This window comes from Bos mutus, chromosome 6 (genome assembly GCF_027580195.1).
Source record: "Bos mutus isolate GX-2022 chromosome 6, NWIPB_WYAK_1.1, whole genome shotgun sequence".
Taxonomy (NCBI): domain Eukaryota; kingdom Metazoa; phylum Chordata; class Mammalia; order Artiodactyla; family Bovidae; genus Bos; species Bos mutus.
Genome location: NC_091622.1, coordinates 10967270 through 10983826, shown reverse-complemented (window position 1 = coordinate 10983826; position 16557 = coordinate 10967270). Strand labels below are relative to the sequence as shown.

Genomic DNA, 16557 nt, shown 5'->3' with positions numbered 1-16557 from the left:
AATATCTTCTGCTTCTGTTAGGTGCATACCATTTCTGTCCTTTATTGTGCCCATCTTTGCATGAAATGTTCCCTGGGTATGTCACATTTTCTTGACGTGATCTCTCATCTTTCCCATGCTACTGAAATTGTTAGCATACAGCTTTTCATTGCTTGTTGCCACACTCTTCCATTGGAAAGTCAGCTCTAAAGTGAAGAGAAAACTGACTTATAATGTACATAAATTTAACATAATAGAATGTTTTGAAATTATTTCTTGAGTCTCCATTTCCCCAGCATGGAGGGAAGACATGGGGCAAAGGCCGTATTCATGTAATGATGAACACTATCGTGTAACGATAGTGAATGAAGTCCACGAATCTGCCCTGGACTGTGATGTTCTGGGCAGAGAACCATATCTTGCTCTTCTGTATTCTTGGCCCCTGTTACTTGGAGCATAGAAAGTGAACAGTAAGCGTTTAACTGTTATCGAATTATTGATGACATGAATATGCCTGCAGATTAGTTAAGGGCACTTCACCCAGTCCTATGTCAGTATCAACACACATCAAAAGGGAATGTGGCTGTAAGAATTATTTTGGAAAAATACAAGGTAAATATTTTTCTGTTGAACTATGGATGAGTACCACAAGTCCATGGCTCAGAATCAGGTTCTTTTATTATTACTGGGCCTCACCTTTATTCATTATCTCTTTTTCTTAGAAATACTTTTAGGTGGGTTGATAATCACAGAGTAGGTATTCAGTGATGGACAGTTAATTCCTATTCTCCCAGTCTTTTCTGAGAAAAAAAAAAAATGCTATGCCAGGAACTTCATGTGGATCTCTTAGCCCTGTTTTTAGAATCTCCCTGTGACTCTTGAGAAGCTAACCAAATGAAGATCTGTTGAGACATTCCAGTTATTGGAGGTGCGAGGACAACCTTGATGACAGTTAAACAACCATTCATTTGGCCCCCAGGACCTGTAGATGAGGAATTCAGGAAGGACATAGTGGGAAGGGCTTTCCAGTGGTTCCGTTTTCTGCGGCCTTGGCTGGACACCTCGAAAACTAGAAGCTGGCATCATTGTAGGTACAGACAGTGACATGTTTGGCTGTTGGTCCTGGTGGGTGGCTGAGACCCTACTTGAGGCTGTTAGTTAGAACACCTACTTGTGGCCTCTCCATGTGATGGGGATTTATTATAGAATGGGGATTGGGTATCATGGTTGCATGTTGCAAGAGAGAAGCAGGTGGCATCTGTCTGCTTTTTTTGACCTTCTACTATATCAGGTGATCAGGAGAGTCACAAGCTTGCCTAAGTTCAAGGGGTGTGAATACAGCCCCATTGTGATGGGGAGTATTGAGGTTTAGAAAGCACGTGGGCTTCACGTTAGCACAATGGTAAAGAATCTGCCTGCCAGTGCAGGAGACCCAAGAGACACGAGTTCAATCCCTGGGTTGGGAGGATCCCCTGGAATAGGAAATGGCAACCCACTCCAGTATACCTGCCTGCGAAATCCCATGGATAAAGGAGACTGACAGCTTACAGTCCATAGGGTCGCAAAGAGTTGGACATGACTAAAGCAATCTAGCATGCGTGCACTTGTTGATCAGGTACTGAAATTGATGGAGGGAAGTTTAAATTTAAAAATAAAAATGACTAGATTATCTAGAATTTTTGTCTTGTATTTCCCAGTGAGGCAGTTACAGTTTGTTAGTACTTTGGAGAGCAGTTAGGATTTATAATAAAATTTGATTGTAAAAGGAACAAAATTATCCCATCCTTCTCTTGCACAAGTAAATAATGAATACTCAGCTTCTAGGGAACTTTTTCCCGTTTCTTTTTGCTGTATGCTGTTTCACTTTTCTCTTGCCTTGAATATCAATCAGTTTTATCTTAATTCAGGTATATAGCAAAGACGTACTTGTCAGTGAGCCACCATGTCTATTTCTTTATGGTCCTAAGCTATATTTTGTGATAGCACAGGGAATTATACAGATATCTCATTCAGGAATTTATCAGTGGACAATCATTCTAAGACAAATAAAAATAGAGACTCCCTTTCTCAAACTTCCTTATTTTGTTTTATGTCATCTCCTTTTAGTGCAGGTGCTAGTTTTGCTCAACAGGAAGTCAGTGTGTTTTCCCTTCCTTATCAGCGCTGAATTCAGTGAGTTAGAGGTAAGCCCAGTTGCTTCTCAGCTTGAAGAGGGTCTGGAGAGCCTAGCAGGGACGCCCAGAGAATTAAAGCCAGCAGATTAAGAGGACTCATTCTGGAGTTGGAGTAGTGGTTATTCCAAGTCTTTGACTTGCTTTGGGATCCTCCCTGAAGGAACCAGATTGACTGTAGGGCCCAACTGCCTTCTTGTGGGGTTCCCCGGGTGGGGTGCTGTGGATTCTCTGCCTCCTGCTTACTGAACTAGGGGACTGCATTCTGACTCGTGCTATGAGCAGAACTGTAACTAATTTATTCTGTCTGTATTCGAGACCCAGACTCTCTTTTGCTCACTTCTCTTTAAAGAGGCTGCTGGTCACCACTTGTCCGTAATGCTGATATGTTTCCCCTGAGGTCATCAAGTGCTCTCCAAAGCTGTATCTGCAGCCCTGTTTTCTTCCCCCAATTTTCTATTTCCTTCTGCTCTCTAGATAGCTCCACATGTATATGACACAGACATCTCAGATTCATTATGTTCAAATAAAAACTATTCTTCTTCTCCCTCGCCGCCAGATCTTATAGGTTTCTTATAGTTCTTATAGGTTTCTTTTCTCCCTTTATAGGTTTCTTCTTTTGGTGAATTATAATGTTATTCCAAGCCAGAAACTTGAAAATCATGCTAGCCCCACATTCTCCCAACCCCTCACTAAGTCTTTCCTTCTAATAAACACCCGTCTGCACCCACTCCTTCCTCTTTTCAGCTTTAGACCCTCACCTTGTCCCCTTCCAGTCTCCTCACCATTGTCTCCCATCTCCTCTGAAATGTCCTGGGATAATCTTCTCCTGTATGAATCTCACTTTACAATAGCCATTTCCCACCTCTGCCTTCACACTAGGGGCTTCCCTGATGGTTCAGTTGGGAAATCTGCCCGCAAAGCAGGAGACGCTGGTTTGATTTGTGGGTTGGCAAGATCTGCTGGAGAAGGAATAGCCTGCCCACCCCAGTATTCCTGGCCTTCACACTAGACATGAATTTTGCCTCCTTCCTTGAGTCTTCGTGGCATCAGTCAGTTCAGTTTAGTCGCTCAGTTGTGTCCGAATCTTTGCAACACCATGGTCTGCAGCACACCAGGCTTCCCTGTCCATCACAAACTTCCAGAGTTTAACCAAACTCATGTCCATTGAGTTGGTGATGCCATCCAACCATCACATCCTCTGTCATCCCCTTCTCCTCCCGTCATCAATCTTTCCCAGCATCAGGCTCTTTTCCAGTGAGTCAGTTCTTCACATCAGGTAGCCAAAGGATTGGAGTTTCAGCTTCAGCATCAGTCCTTCCAATGAATATTCAGGACTGATTTCCTTTAGGATGGACTGGTTGGATCTCCTTTCTGTCCCAGGGATTCTCAAGAGTCCTCTTCAACACCACGTTTCAAAAGCATGATTCTTCGGTGCTCAGATTTCTTTATAGTCCCACCTCTCACATCCATACATGACTTTTTCACTCTCCTCTTTTACTTTCATCAAGAGGATCTTTAGTTATTCTTTACTTTCTGCCATACGGGTGGTGTCATCTGCATATCTGAGGTTATTGATATATCTCCTGGCAGTCTTAATTCCAGCTTGTGCTTCATTCAGTCCAGCGTTTCTCATGATGAATTCTGCATATAAGTTAAGTAAGCAGGGTGCCAATATACAGCCTTGATGTACTCCTTTCCCAATTTGGAGCCAGTCTGTTGTTCCGTGTCCAGTTCTAACTGTTGCTTCCTGACCTGCATACACATTTCTCAAGAGGCAGGACAGGTGGTCTGATATTCCCATCTCTTGAAGAATTTTCCAGTTTATTGTGATCCACACAGTCAAAGGCTTTGGCATAGTCAATAAAGCAGAAATAGGTGTTTTTCTGGAACTCTCTTGCTTTTTCAATGATCCAGCAGATATTGGCAGTTTGATCTCTGGTTCCTCTGCCTTTTCTAAAACCAGCTTGAACATCTGGAAGTTCACAGTTCACATACTGTGAAGCCTGGCTTGGGAAATTTTAAGCATTACTTAGCTAGTGTGTGAGATGAGTCCAATTATACTATAGTTTGAGCATTCTTTGGCATTGCCTTTCTTTGGGATTGGAATTAAAACTGTGGCCAGTCCTGTGGCCACTGCTGAGTTTTTCAAATTTGCTGGCATATTGAGTGCAGCACGTTCACAGCATCATCTTTTAGGATTTGAAATTTCTTAACTGGAATTCCACCACCTCCACTTGCTTTATTTGTAGTGATGCTTCGTAAGGCCCACTTGACCTCGCATTCCAGGATGTCTGGCTCTAGGTGAGCGATCACACCATAGTGATTATCTAGGTTTGAAGATCTTTGATCTTTTTTGTATAGTTCTTTGTGTATTTTTGCCACCTCTTCTTAGTATCTTCTGCTTCTGCTAGGTCCATACCATTTCTGTCCTTTATTGTGCCCATCTTGGCATGAAATATTCCCTTGGTATCTCTAATTTTCTTGAAGAGATCGCTAGTCTTTCCCATTTTATTGTTTTCCTCTATTTCTTTGCATTGATCACTCAGGAAGGCTTTCTTATCTCTTCTTGATATTGTTTGAAATTCTGCACTCAAATGGGTATATCTTTCCTTTTCTCCTTTGCCTTTCATTTCTCTTCCTTTCACGCCTATTTGTTAGGCCTACTCAGAGAACCATTTTGCCTTTTTGCATTTCTTTTTCTTGAGGATGGTCATGATCCCTGCCTCCTGCACAATTTCATGAACCTCTGTCCATAGTTCATCAGGCACTCTATCGGATCTAATCCCTTGAATCTACTTGTCACTTCCACTGTATAACCGTAAGGGATTTGATTTAGGTCATATCTGAATGGTCTAGTGGTTTTCCCTACTTTCTTCAATTTCAGTCTGATTTTGGCAATAAGGAGTTCATGATCTTTGTGGCATAGCATTATGATTATCACGAAGAAAGTTTCATTTTGTCTTTCCAAGAGAAGAAGGCAGACAGGTACACTGGCTGGCAAGCCCACCTTTATTTTCTCTAGGCAGGACATGTGGTTAGACTTGATTTTAAAAAACCCAACATTCTGTTAGCTCAAATTCTAGGGAATGGACAGTGTTACTGAACGAAAAATATAAAGCTATTTGTTGTTTATCCTTTGAAGGCTGTAGGTTACTACTGGCTTTCTTGATTTATTCAAAGACATAAGTAGTGAGCACCTACTATGTCTCACCGCCCTGGAAGACAGACAGTCCTGTGCGTAAACTCACACACTACAGGGCGTGCGCTTTGTGTCCTGGGAGACAGCACATCTCACAGAAGAGATGACACAGAGTTACTCCAGTCATGTCTGACTCTTTGTGACCCCATGGGCTATAGCCCGCAGGCTCCTCTGTCCATGGGATTCTCCAGGCTGGAATACTGGAGTGGGTTGCCATGCCCTCCTCCAGGGGATCTTCCCGACCCAGGGATCAAACCCACGTCTCCTATGCCTCCTGCATTGGCAGGTGGATTCTTAACCACTGGTGCCACCTGGGAAGCGCATCCTTTGTCATGACTTTGACAAGTACCCGTGGGCTTAGGAGGAAGTGGCAAGCACCCCGTGGCAGGCTGTATCTGAGGAGTGAAGAGTAGATGAGGTGTGGAAGCCTGATGGAGGTGAGGGTAGAAAGTTAGGTTATGGCCATGTGGTTAAGAATGTAAACTGTCTAGAGAGGAATTTTTGGTCATAAATTTATTCTTTGCTATGTCTCAAATATCTGGAAGAATGCCAGGTATGGTATACAGCAGGTCCTCAATAATATTTACTGAATCCATGAATAGACTCTGAAACCCTCCTCACTTGCTGGGATACTATTTAATAATCAAATATTTGATAGCCTTGCACCCCACCCCTTTTTTTTCAGCAGAAATGTGAATATTTATTTGACAGCAGATTGTTTTGGAAAGAATGTTCCAGGATCTCAGATCTGAGCACAATACTCACATGTGCAAGGAAAAGTATCTCCTCTTCCTGCGTCTTTATCCCCCTGCCCACACCCCCATCTTCCTTGTCTGTTGCAGATCAGCATGCTCAGATCTCTCTCATTTGCCCCAGACCTCTGCATTCTTAATTTCCTTTGGTAACATAAGAAAGATGTAGATGTCATTTTTGGGGACTGATTTTTTTTTTTCAGGTGAGGTTTTCATCTTTTAACATTCAGTCAAAAGTACGTGCAGTACTTTGCATAGTGCCCGAGTCCCTTGCCGTAATCGCATCCTGGGGACATCCTGACTGTGTGCGGTTTCTTGAAGGTCTTAAGAACTTTGAAAACTGAACTCTCTTCACAGTCAAATCAGGGTTTCAAATTTTGCTTACTTCTTTTCATTGTAACTGTAATGGCAAAAATTTAAAAGCCTTATGAGAAAGAAAAAAGATACTGCAGAATCTCAGTGGAAATGAGTGCACCCTTCTAGGTGCCTGTTTCATTCTCCTGGATGTTCATTGTGTTAATGAAGGCATCTTCTGAGAGTTTTGTTTTTTTGTTTTTTAAATAGAACCATCACCTTGATATTGGTCACTGACATTGGTCATTCTTCAGGTTAGTTGTGACATAACCCCTTTGGATCATCTTAGAAATCATTTGAATATTCTGAAAAACTGAGAACTAGATATAAAACATTTTTGTGTTATTTCTCATTTATGTATTTGTTTTAATCAGCTTTATTTTGAAGAATAAACATGACGAAGAGAGTAATATCATTGAGAGAAAATATGTTCGTGCAAATGGCCTTTTTTCTTCCTTTTCTCAGCGTAGCTAATCATTTCAGTCCTCCCTCTGTATATTGTTTTTCAGACTTCCTGCTCTGGGAAAACGACCCTGTAATTTCTATGTGACAAAACACTTTTATGTATTGGATCTCATTTAATCTTTACAATGTCCCTATGAAGTATTATCAGAATTTCTAGAGAAGAGAGAGCTGGGTCTCAGAGAGAATGAGCACTTGATGGAGATTACATGGCAAACCATGGAATTGGAGGTTTAAACCAAATGCTTTCCCAATTAACTCAGTGACAGCCATGATTGGTGCATTTCCATTTTGAATGGTGCCTTCTGTATTCTCAGTGGTATTTTTTGGTCATTTTTTTTGTTTACTACGTCTTGGTTAACTACCTTAGCAGTAGTCAAAGATCACGCTTGATGTCCCATGGTGTTTCTAAAACATTTTATATCAGAAATGGTCAGTATTATCTTATCTGTACTGGATTTTGCAGAATGAATATTTCAATTCTGTGCAGCCCACCTGACCAAATCGGAACATTCTTTGTATCAGGCTCTTTAAAATGGGAAAAGAGAGCTATTGATACTGGTGTTGGAAACAAGAAGAGCGGTCCCAACACCCACCCTCCTCTTCTCCCGCCACCATCTCTGTGTGGGATTCTCTCACAGTCCAGGCATTCTTTGCCTCAGAACGCATGGGGCTGACAAAGGGTGCAGTGTTTCTGGTGTCTCCACTGCGCTGGCCCCCTCTCAAGGCCCCTATTTTGTGGGGAGAAGGGAGTAGGTTTGGGTCATAGGCTGCCGTCAGGACAGATCTGGTCCTCACCTCGGCAGCCCCATCTGTCCCCAGGCTCGAAACTGTGAAAGACTTCTCTGAGGAGGAGGGGGGGTCTCTCCACATCCCGCATCCTACAGTGAAGCCAGGACAGGATAGAGGTGGGCCTGCACCATCCACCTTTTCACGATAGTCTTCTGTTGATTCTGAAGTGACTATCTTTTAAAGATCGACTTTTACATTTCTGAAACTGGGGTGTGTTTTACATACATACAATTAAGAGGTAGTTTCTCGTTGTTTTTGGATAGGAGGCCTGACGGTATAAAAAAAGGAGTCACTCAATGACTGCCTTCTCTAGAAGTCTCAGGATCTGCTTTCTGCTCCTTCTTTGAGTGTTCCATTGATCCACTGTCTTCATTTCTCGACATTCACCATGTCAGGACATTATGTAGAGTTATTGGACTTTTTACACTTTGGGAGCATTTGCTGCCTCAGTGTAATGCTGGTACTTCTCTTGTACACCCATCTGCAGTCTCACAGGGCCAGGCTGTGTACCCGCCCGTCCTGACCAGCGCTCCACCGAGGGAAGTGGAGAGGGGGAGGACAATATACTTTGCATTGCCTTATTCTTCTGACAACCACATCAAGGCACGTGGTGTATAATTACTCTAGGGAAAGGAATCTGGCCATACCAGAAAACACATCATGTGTAGCACTAATGGTCTTTATAAAAAAAAAAGCAAATATGTAAATATATAGCACTTGAATATGATAAATATATTATCCATATTTCCCTATTATGCTACCCTTTTGCACATAAGACACCTTCCCTATTTAATGCTACAGGAAGATAACATGATTATTCTTATTGTAAGGTTGTCTTTTCAAAAGCTAATATATTGTATAATTATAGGAAAATATAAGTATGTATCTAAATTGGTTAAATTGCATAGATATGTAATTATTCATGGTAATATAGCTGGAGAAGGAAATGGAAACCCACTCCAGTATTCTTGCCTAGAGCATCCCATGGACAGAGGAGCCTGGCAGGCTACAGTCCACGGGGTAGGGAGAGTTGGACACGACTTAGTGACTAAACCACCACACGGTAATATAGTGAGACCTGTGACTGTTGTTGCTTTTTTCTGCTCAGTATTTGACCTAGTACTGTCTGGATTTTGCTTTTACTTACATTGTGGAAATCACAGAGTGCTTCCCCTGAACAATAAGCAGGAAAAACCGTAGAGATAGGATGTGGGTTCGGGCCTGTGGTGATGCTTTGCAGAGCCCAGACATCCGTGCTCTGCTCCTGCCCTGCCGTCTGGTGGAACAGCATAGACGCAGCGCTTGTCCTGCGTTTGCCAAGGCGCGTCAGTCACGTCCAACGTCCTGTGACTCTGTAGACCTTAGCCCACCAGGCTCCTCGGTCCATGTGTTCTCCAGGCAAGAATACTGGAGTGGGTTGCCATTTCTTCTTCCAGGGGATCTTCCTGACCCAAGGATTAAACCTGAGTCTCCTACATCTCCTGCGTTGGCAGGGGGATTCTTTACCGCTAGTGCCACCTGGGAAGCCGCTGCTGCTGCTGCTGCTAAGTCGCTTCAGTCGTGCCGAACTATGTGCGACCCCAGAGACAGCAGCCCACCAGGCTCCCCCGTCCCTGGGATTCTCCAGGCAAGAACACTGGAGTGGGTTGCCATTTCCTTCTCCAGTGCATGAAAGTGAAAAGTGAAAGTGAAGTCGCTCAGTCGTGTCCGACTACTAGCAACCCCATGGACTGCAGCCTACCGGGCTCCTCCGTCCACGGGATTTGCCAGGCAAGAGTACTGGAGTGGGTTGCCAGTGCCTTCTCTGTGGGAAGCCACAGTGCTGTTCAATTAAGTAGTACTGAATGCATTTCTAAACTCATATGATATGTGAAATGATGTGTTTATGCTGTGCATATATGCATAAATATCAATAACATCCATAAGAAAATGGTACTGCTAATAAATGTTGAAAGTTGCTCAGTCGTGTCTGACTCTTTGAGAACCCCATGGACTCCATGTGACAGTCCATGGAATTCTCCAGGCCAGAATACTGGAGAGAGTAGGCTTTCTCTTCTCCAGGGGATCTTTCCAACCCAGGGATTGAACCCAGGTCTCCTGCATTGTAGGTGGTAGATTCTTTACCAGCTGAGCCACAAGGGAATCCCAAGAATACTGGAGTGGGTAGCCTATTCCTTCTCCAGCAGATCTTCCTGACCCAGGAATCAAACTGGGGTCTCCTGCCTTGCATGCATTGATGTGTTAAAAAAGCAAAGTCCGTAAATGGAAAGTAGTGAGAAATTTAGTAGTGCAAATATTAAAATGTTTTGTACCAATAGGTACAGCTCCTTGACACAGGCACAGAAATGGATGGATAGCTCAGTGGAACAGAATAGAATTTAGAGAGAATTCTCTGGCAATCCAGTGGTTAAGATTTTGCACTCTCATTGCCGAGAGCATGGGTTCAATCCCTGATCAGGGAACTAAGGTCCCACAAGCCATGAGGCATGGCCAAAAAAAAAAAAAAAAAATAGAATTTAGAAATTGGGAGGGTGACATTTCAAATAAATGAGAATAAGATGAAATACCTAGAAGTGTTGAAAAGGCTGGATATTTAGTTTAAATGGATCCCAGTCTCATTCTTTCCTCAAAAAAAGAAAAAAATGTCCAGATGAGGAAAGGCTAAAAATTAAAGAAACAATATAAAATGAAGTAGAACTATTTAAAAGATAATCTTAAAGTGGGAAATGTTTGCTAAGTAATTTGAGAATAAACTCAGAGACCACTTAGGAAAAGGCATTTATCCTTCTGGCCCCCCAAAAGAAAAAAAATAGTTGACAGAAAATTATAAAGCAACAATACTTAAAGAGAAATGCCACATTCAGTTCTGAAGTTAAAGTGAATCAGGTGATACTGCATTGACAGCATCTGATAGACTGCTGGAGAACGAGAGATGAAAACCATTTGAATTTGCATTTCCCTGATTATCCATCTGAGGCTAAACAGCTTCTGTGTTATGCCGTTGGCTTTTCTTCTGTGAAATAGGTGTTTTCTCAAGTTGTTTGGCGTGGGGGTGTTCCTCATTATTTGTTGTAAGTATTTTTTTTAATTTTTCATTCTGTTTTGAAGTATAGCCAGTTAACAAAGTTGTGATAGCTTCAGGTGTACAGCGGAGGGGCTCAGCCGTACGTATACACGTGTCCATTTGCCCCCAGACTCCCTCCTACCCAGGCTGCCGAATAACACTGGCAGAGTTCCCTGTACTGCACAGTGGGTTCTTGTGGGTTACCCATTTCCTCATTATTTTGTTCTATGTATTAATTCTTTATTTTGTGTGTTACAAATACTCTGCATCAACTTATGGTTCCATTGCTTTTTATTGATAAAACGTCTTCCATTCTCTAGATGTTTATTGTTCTGTGGTCGTATCTGTCGGTCTTTTCTTTATGACTTCTGGGGTATGTGACTGGCTCAGGAAGGTCTTCCCCACCCAAATGCAATAAAATTATCTTTGGGGTTTTTCCAAGTACTTCATCTGTTTTAATTTAGTTTAGCTGTTTAATCCTTCTCTGATTTGTGCTAGCGGAAGGATCTAGCTCACTCTTTTTTCTGAACCCGTGGCTGGAGGCCTCATTTCTGTGCTGATGAAGATGTTGACTTCCTATCCACAAGGCAGTCCATCTTGTCTGCCACCTCATGGCTCTCTCTGCTCCTAATACTGAAGACGTGCATTGTGATGCTCCTAGATTCTACAGTGCATTTTAATATCTTGAAGCATAAACTCTTGTTTTTTCAAAAGTTTTTTCGCCTTTCTTATACATTTTCTTTTCTAGATAAATTGTAGGCTCAGATTTTTAAGTTCTGTAACAATCCTTTTGGAATGTAGGCTGAGGATGCATTGAACTAAATTTTATAAAAAATCAGCATCTTAATAACATTGATGTTTCCTTCCCATCTCATGTTACATCTATTTGAATAGATTTTCTTTTTTGTCCTTCAGTAAAGTTTTCTTGTTTTCTTTCTGTGGATCTTCTATATTTTATTAATAAGTTCACTCTAACTCTTAAATGTGTATTATCTTTGTTGCTATCTTGAGGGTTTTTTTTTTTTAGTCCAATTTTTTAAGTTAGTGTTTGCCACAGAGCAGGGGGATTCTAAAGTATCTATAATTTTAATAATGGTTTCTGGAATTGGGAGAATTTGTTTTACATTAATTACATTTATTATGAAGGGTGGAGAGGGCTTTGTGAAGAACTGTTATTAAAACAATTTACACTTTATAACCAATGGGGTCTTAAATTCTAGAAGATACAGTACATGTACATAGAATTGAGATGCTGCCTGGCCTCCTAGCTCTTTGGCAACCTAAGCACACCTTTCAGTGAAGTTTCAGTTCCAGAGTCTTCATCATGAGTTAAGCAAATTCTAGACCCCCTCGGCGTCTAGCTCCTGCATCTACTCATGTTACCTGAGGGTCGCTGAACCAGTCAAACCCCAAACCCAGCCGCTTCTGTGTACTTGTAGGACATCAGGCACGCCAAACCTTTTCTGATGTACGCAGCAGATTGGAGATCTTGGGGAGGGATTCCGTCCCCTCGTGGCCAGGTGGCCCCTGCCCCTCCCTCTCTCTACCCCAGTCTCTCACTATCCTCTTACGCCTCCAGATCAGGACAGAGAGTTGGGAATTCACCTTGGGCCTCAGTCCCCACATTAAGCCAAGTACAGCGCATATACGTGCTAAATCGCTTCAGTTGGGTCTGACTCTTTGCAATCTCATGGACTGTAGTCGGCCAGGCTCCTCTGTCAGGATTCTCCAAGTAAGAATACTGGAGTGGGTTGCCACACCCTCCTCCAGGGGATCCTCCTGACCCAGGGATTGAACCTGTGTCTCTTATGTTTCCTGTTTTGACGAGAGTGTTCTGTACCACTAATGCCACCTGGAAATTGCAAGCCAAATGTGGTATTACCTTCTAAAAATGCTGAGTATTTCCCCTGGAGGGAGTGAACCATAATGAATAAAAGTTTTTCTAGTCTGTTACATACCAATAAAGACAATATATTTGAATATATTCTGTTTATGGCTAATGACTATGATAGGAAAAGCTGGAAAAATAGGTTTATGATTTCATTGTGTATCAAGCAAAGCAGAGAACAACTGAAGAAGTATCTGTAATTCTTTATGTATCCATAGAGTCAGCTGAAACTTAAAGATATTCTAAGTTCTTGCGAGACAAAAATTAAATAATGTTATTCCCATCAGTTTAGTTGCTCAGTTGTGTCCAACTTTTTGCAACCCCATGGACTGCAGCATGCCTGGCTTCCCTGTCCATCACGAACTCCTGGAGATTGTTCAAACTCATGTCCATTGAGTCGGTAATGTCATCCAACCATCCCATCCTCTGTCGTCCCCTTCTCTTCCTGCCTTCAATCTTTCCCAGCATCAGGGTCTTTTCCAGTGAGTCAGTTCTTCGCATCAGGTGGCCAAAGTATTGGAGTTTCAGCTTCAGCATCAGTCCTTCCAATGAATATTCAGGACTCATTTCCTTTAGGATTGACAGGTTGGATCTCCTTGCAGTCCAAGGAACTCTCAAGAGTCTTCTCTAACACCACAGTTCAAAAGCATCAATTCTTCCACACTCAGCTTTCTTTATAGTCCAACACTCACATCCATATATGACTGCTGGAAAAACCTAGATGGATTAGACGGACCTTTGTTGGCAAAATAATGTCTCTTCTTTTTAATATGCTGTTTAGGTTGGTCATAGCTTTTCTTTAAAGGAGCAAGTGTTTTTTAATTTCATGGCTGCAGTCACCATCTGCAGTGATTTTGGAGCCCCCAAAAATAAAGTCTGTCACTGTTTCCATTGTTTCGCCATCTATTTGCCATGAAGTGATGAGACTGGATGCCATGATCTTAGTTTTCTGAATGTTGAGTTTTAAGCCAACTTTTTCACTCTCCTCTTCCACTTTCATCAAGAGGTTCTTTAATTCCTCTTTGCTTTCTGCCATAAGGGTGGTGTCATCTGTGTATCAGAAGTTCTTGATATTTCTCCTGGAAATCTTGATTCCAGCTTGTGCTTCATCCAGTGTGGCATTTCACATGATGTACTTTGCATATAAGTTAAATAAACAGGGTGGCAATATACAGCCTTGACGTACTCCTTTCTAGTTCTAACTGTTGCTTCTTTACCTGCATACAGGTTTCTCAGGAGACAGGTACGGTGTTCTGGTAGTCCCACCTGTTTAAGAATTTTCCATAGTTTGTTGTGATCCACACAAACTGTTGTGATCCACCAATTTGTTGTTTGATCTACAGTCAAAGGCTTTGGTGTAGTCAATAAGTAGATGTTTTTCCATAACTCTCTTGCTTTTTCTATGATCTCACAGATATTGACAATTTGATCTCTGGTTCCTCTGGTTTTTCTAAATCCAATGTGAATATCTGGAAGTTCACGGTTCACGTACTGCTGAAGCCTGGCTTGGAGAATTTTGAACATTACTTTGCTAGTGTGTGAGATGAGTGAATTCCATGGACAGAGGAGCCTGGTGGGTACAGTACATGGGGTCACAAAGAGTTGGACACGACTGAGTGACTAACACTTCACTTCCCCTGATCATTCTTTGGCATTGCCTTTATTTGGGATTGGAATGAAAACTGACCTTTTCCAGTCTGTGGCCACTGCTGAGTTTTCCAAATTTGCTGGAATATTGAGTGCAACACTTTCATAGCATCATCTTTTAGGATATGAAATAGCTCAACTGGAGTTCCATCACTTCCAATATCTGTGTTCGTAGTTATCACACCATTGTGTGATATCTGGGTCATGAAGATCTTTTTTGTTTAGTTCTTCTGTGTATTCTTGCCATCTCTTAATACTTCCTGTTTCTGTTGGGTCCATACCATTTCTGTCCTTTATTGAGCCCATCTTTGCATGAAATGTTCCCTGGGTATCTCTAATTTTCTTGAAGAGATCTCTAGTCTTCCCCATTCTATTGTTTTCCTCTATTTTTTTGCATTATTTTTTCCTATAAGTTTTAGTATTTTTGAATGTAAACATTTTGTAAATAGCATTGGCCCTGAAATTTTTGGCTTTAGAGAATTGGATAGTTGGTGATAAATTATTTGAAGACAAACCATAGGGAGAAACCACCATATGTATTCAGATCATTCTACTGTGCTATGTTTATATCTGTTCTAAGTACACCTAGCTTAAGACTGTATATAAAATGAAAATTCTGAATCAGTTTGTTGTGTTTCTTACTTTGAATCTTCAAATTTCACTGTTAACTTTTTAGCACATGTGATCTTCTTGATAAATGTGGTAGCATGTACGTTAAAAGCATTAATCTACAGTTGATATCTTCTGTTTCTTTCATATATTCATTAATAAGTAGAGTTGCCTGGAAAATGAGGTATTTTGATAAGATTTTCTTCCCTCCCAAATAATGATAGCCTATTTTACTCACTCAGTAGCTGGAAGGATGTACTTCCTTTCCATCTTCATTCTTGGTCATATAATGACACTATTTACTAATTCATTTGGGGCATAAAATGTAGTCCTCTCTTCCCTGCTAAGAAAAAGTGTAATAGAGCCAGTTAACACAGATCTCATTAAGTGAGAGGTGGGAAAGACAGCAGAGAAAATCAAGACATAAAGAGGCCTAACATTCCATATAAATACTTCGTATTGAGCTGCATGGTGATGCCATTGTGATGGTACTCCATGCTGTACTTCTTACCTCTCGGCTGCAACTCAATTATGCCAGAAAGTGGTGTGCCATGAAAAAGCACAGACGACACAGTCGTCTCAATAACTTCTTCATCCTGAACCAGAGACCTCCCAGGTCTGCAAGCTGTAACTGAGAAAGCTCACCCTGCCTGTTGTGACGACAACGTGGGACTGTCCCCTGTTTCCATGACTGTAATAGGGCATAGGTATTGCCAGTGGACAGTATACTTGTTTTCCTTACAGTAGAATTATGTGTTCTTCAAAGCACTGTGGCTTTATGAATTTTCATATGGGAAACTGAAGCTCAGTGCCTTTGATGAAAGACTTGGTCAGAGGGATGAGTTACCCCGAAAACAAGCTGGTGCTTACAGAATAAAATGCTGCCAGGTTCGTGTTCCTTAAAACAAACTGCTTTCATCTTTAGCACAAGTCAGTGATACTGGCGGAAGGGTGTTAATGTGTCTTCCTATGAAATGAGTAATTCCTGCAGTTTGACAGTTTCTTTAGTTAGTATCAGATTTGCTATGGCCCTGTATCTATTAGCTGTAGATGGACATGTTTGAGAATTTAGTGTTTTTCCACACAATGAGGGAAAGCTTCTGCTCGGAGATTTCCAGAACCCTGGGATGCCTCTCTATACAGTACATATGATTTCTGTTCTGTGTGAGTGGAAGTTGAAGAAATAATTAGAGAAACAGTAAAACTTGTTAGGCCTATGGTTCTGTGCCCCTATCAGCTAATTCCTTCTCTTTCTCAGTCATATAATACAGTACGCTTTTCAGAAATGCTTAGACCAAGATAAAATCAGCCTCAGTTCACATCAGTTCAGTTCAGTTGCTCAGTTGTGTCCGACTCTTTGCGACCCCATGGACTGCACCACACCAGGTTTCCCTATCTGTCACCAACTCCTGGAGCTTGCTCAAACTCATGTCCATCGAGTCGGTGTTGCCATCCACCCATCTCATCCTCTGTCATCCCCTTCTCCTCCTGCCTTCAATCTTACCCAGCTTTTCCAATGAGTCAGCTCCTTGCATCAGGTGGCCAGAGTATTGGAGCTTCTCCCTGGGTGGCTGTTGCGGTAGTAGTTTTTATTTTTGTCATATGTCTAATCTTTCAGGTATATCCTCATACAGATT

General features: G+C 41.7%; 1 protein-coding gene across 1 annotated transcript in view; it reads left to right on the top strand.

Moving 5' to 3' along the window:
- The window catches only part of UGT8 (UDP glycosyltransferase 8), a 109988-nt gene that overhangs the window by 72203 nt on the left and 21228 nt on the right, over window positions 1-16557 (top strand). The window lies entirely within an intron of this gene.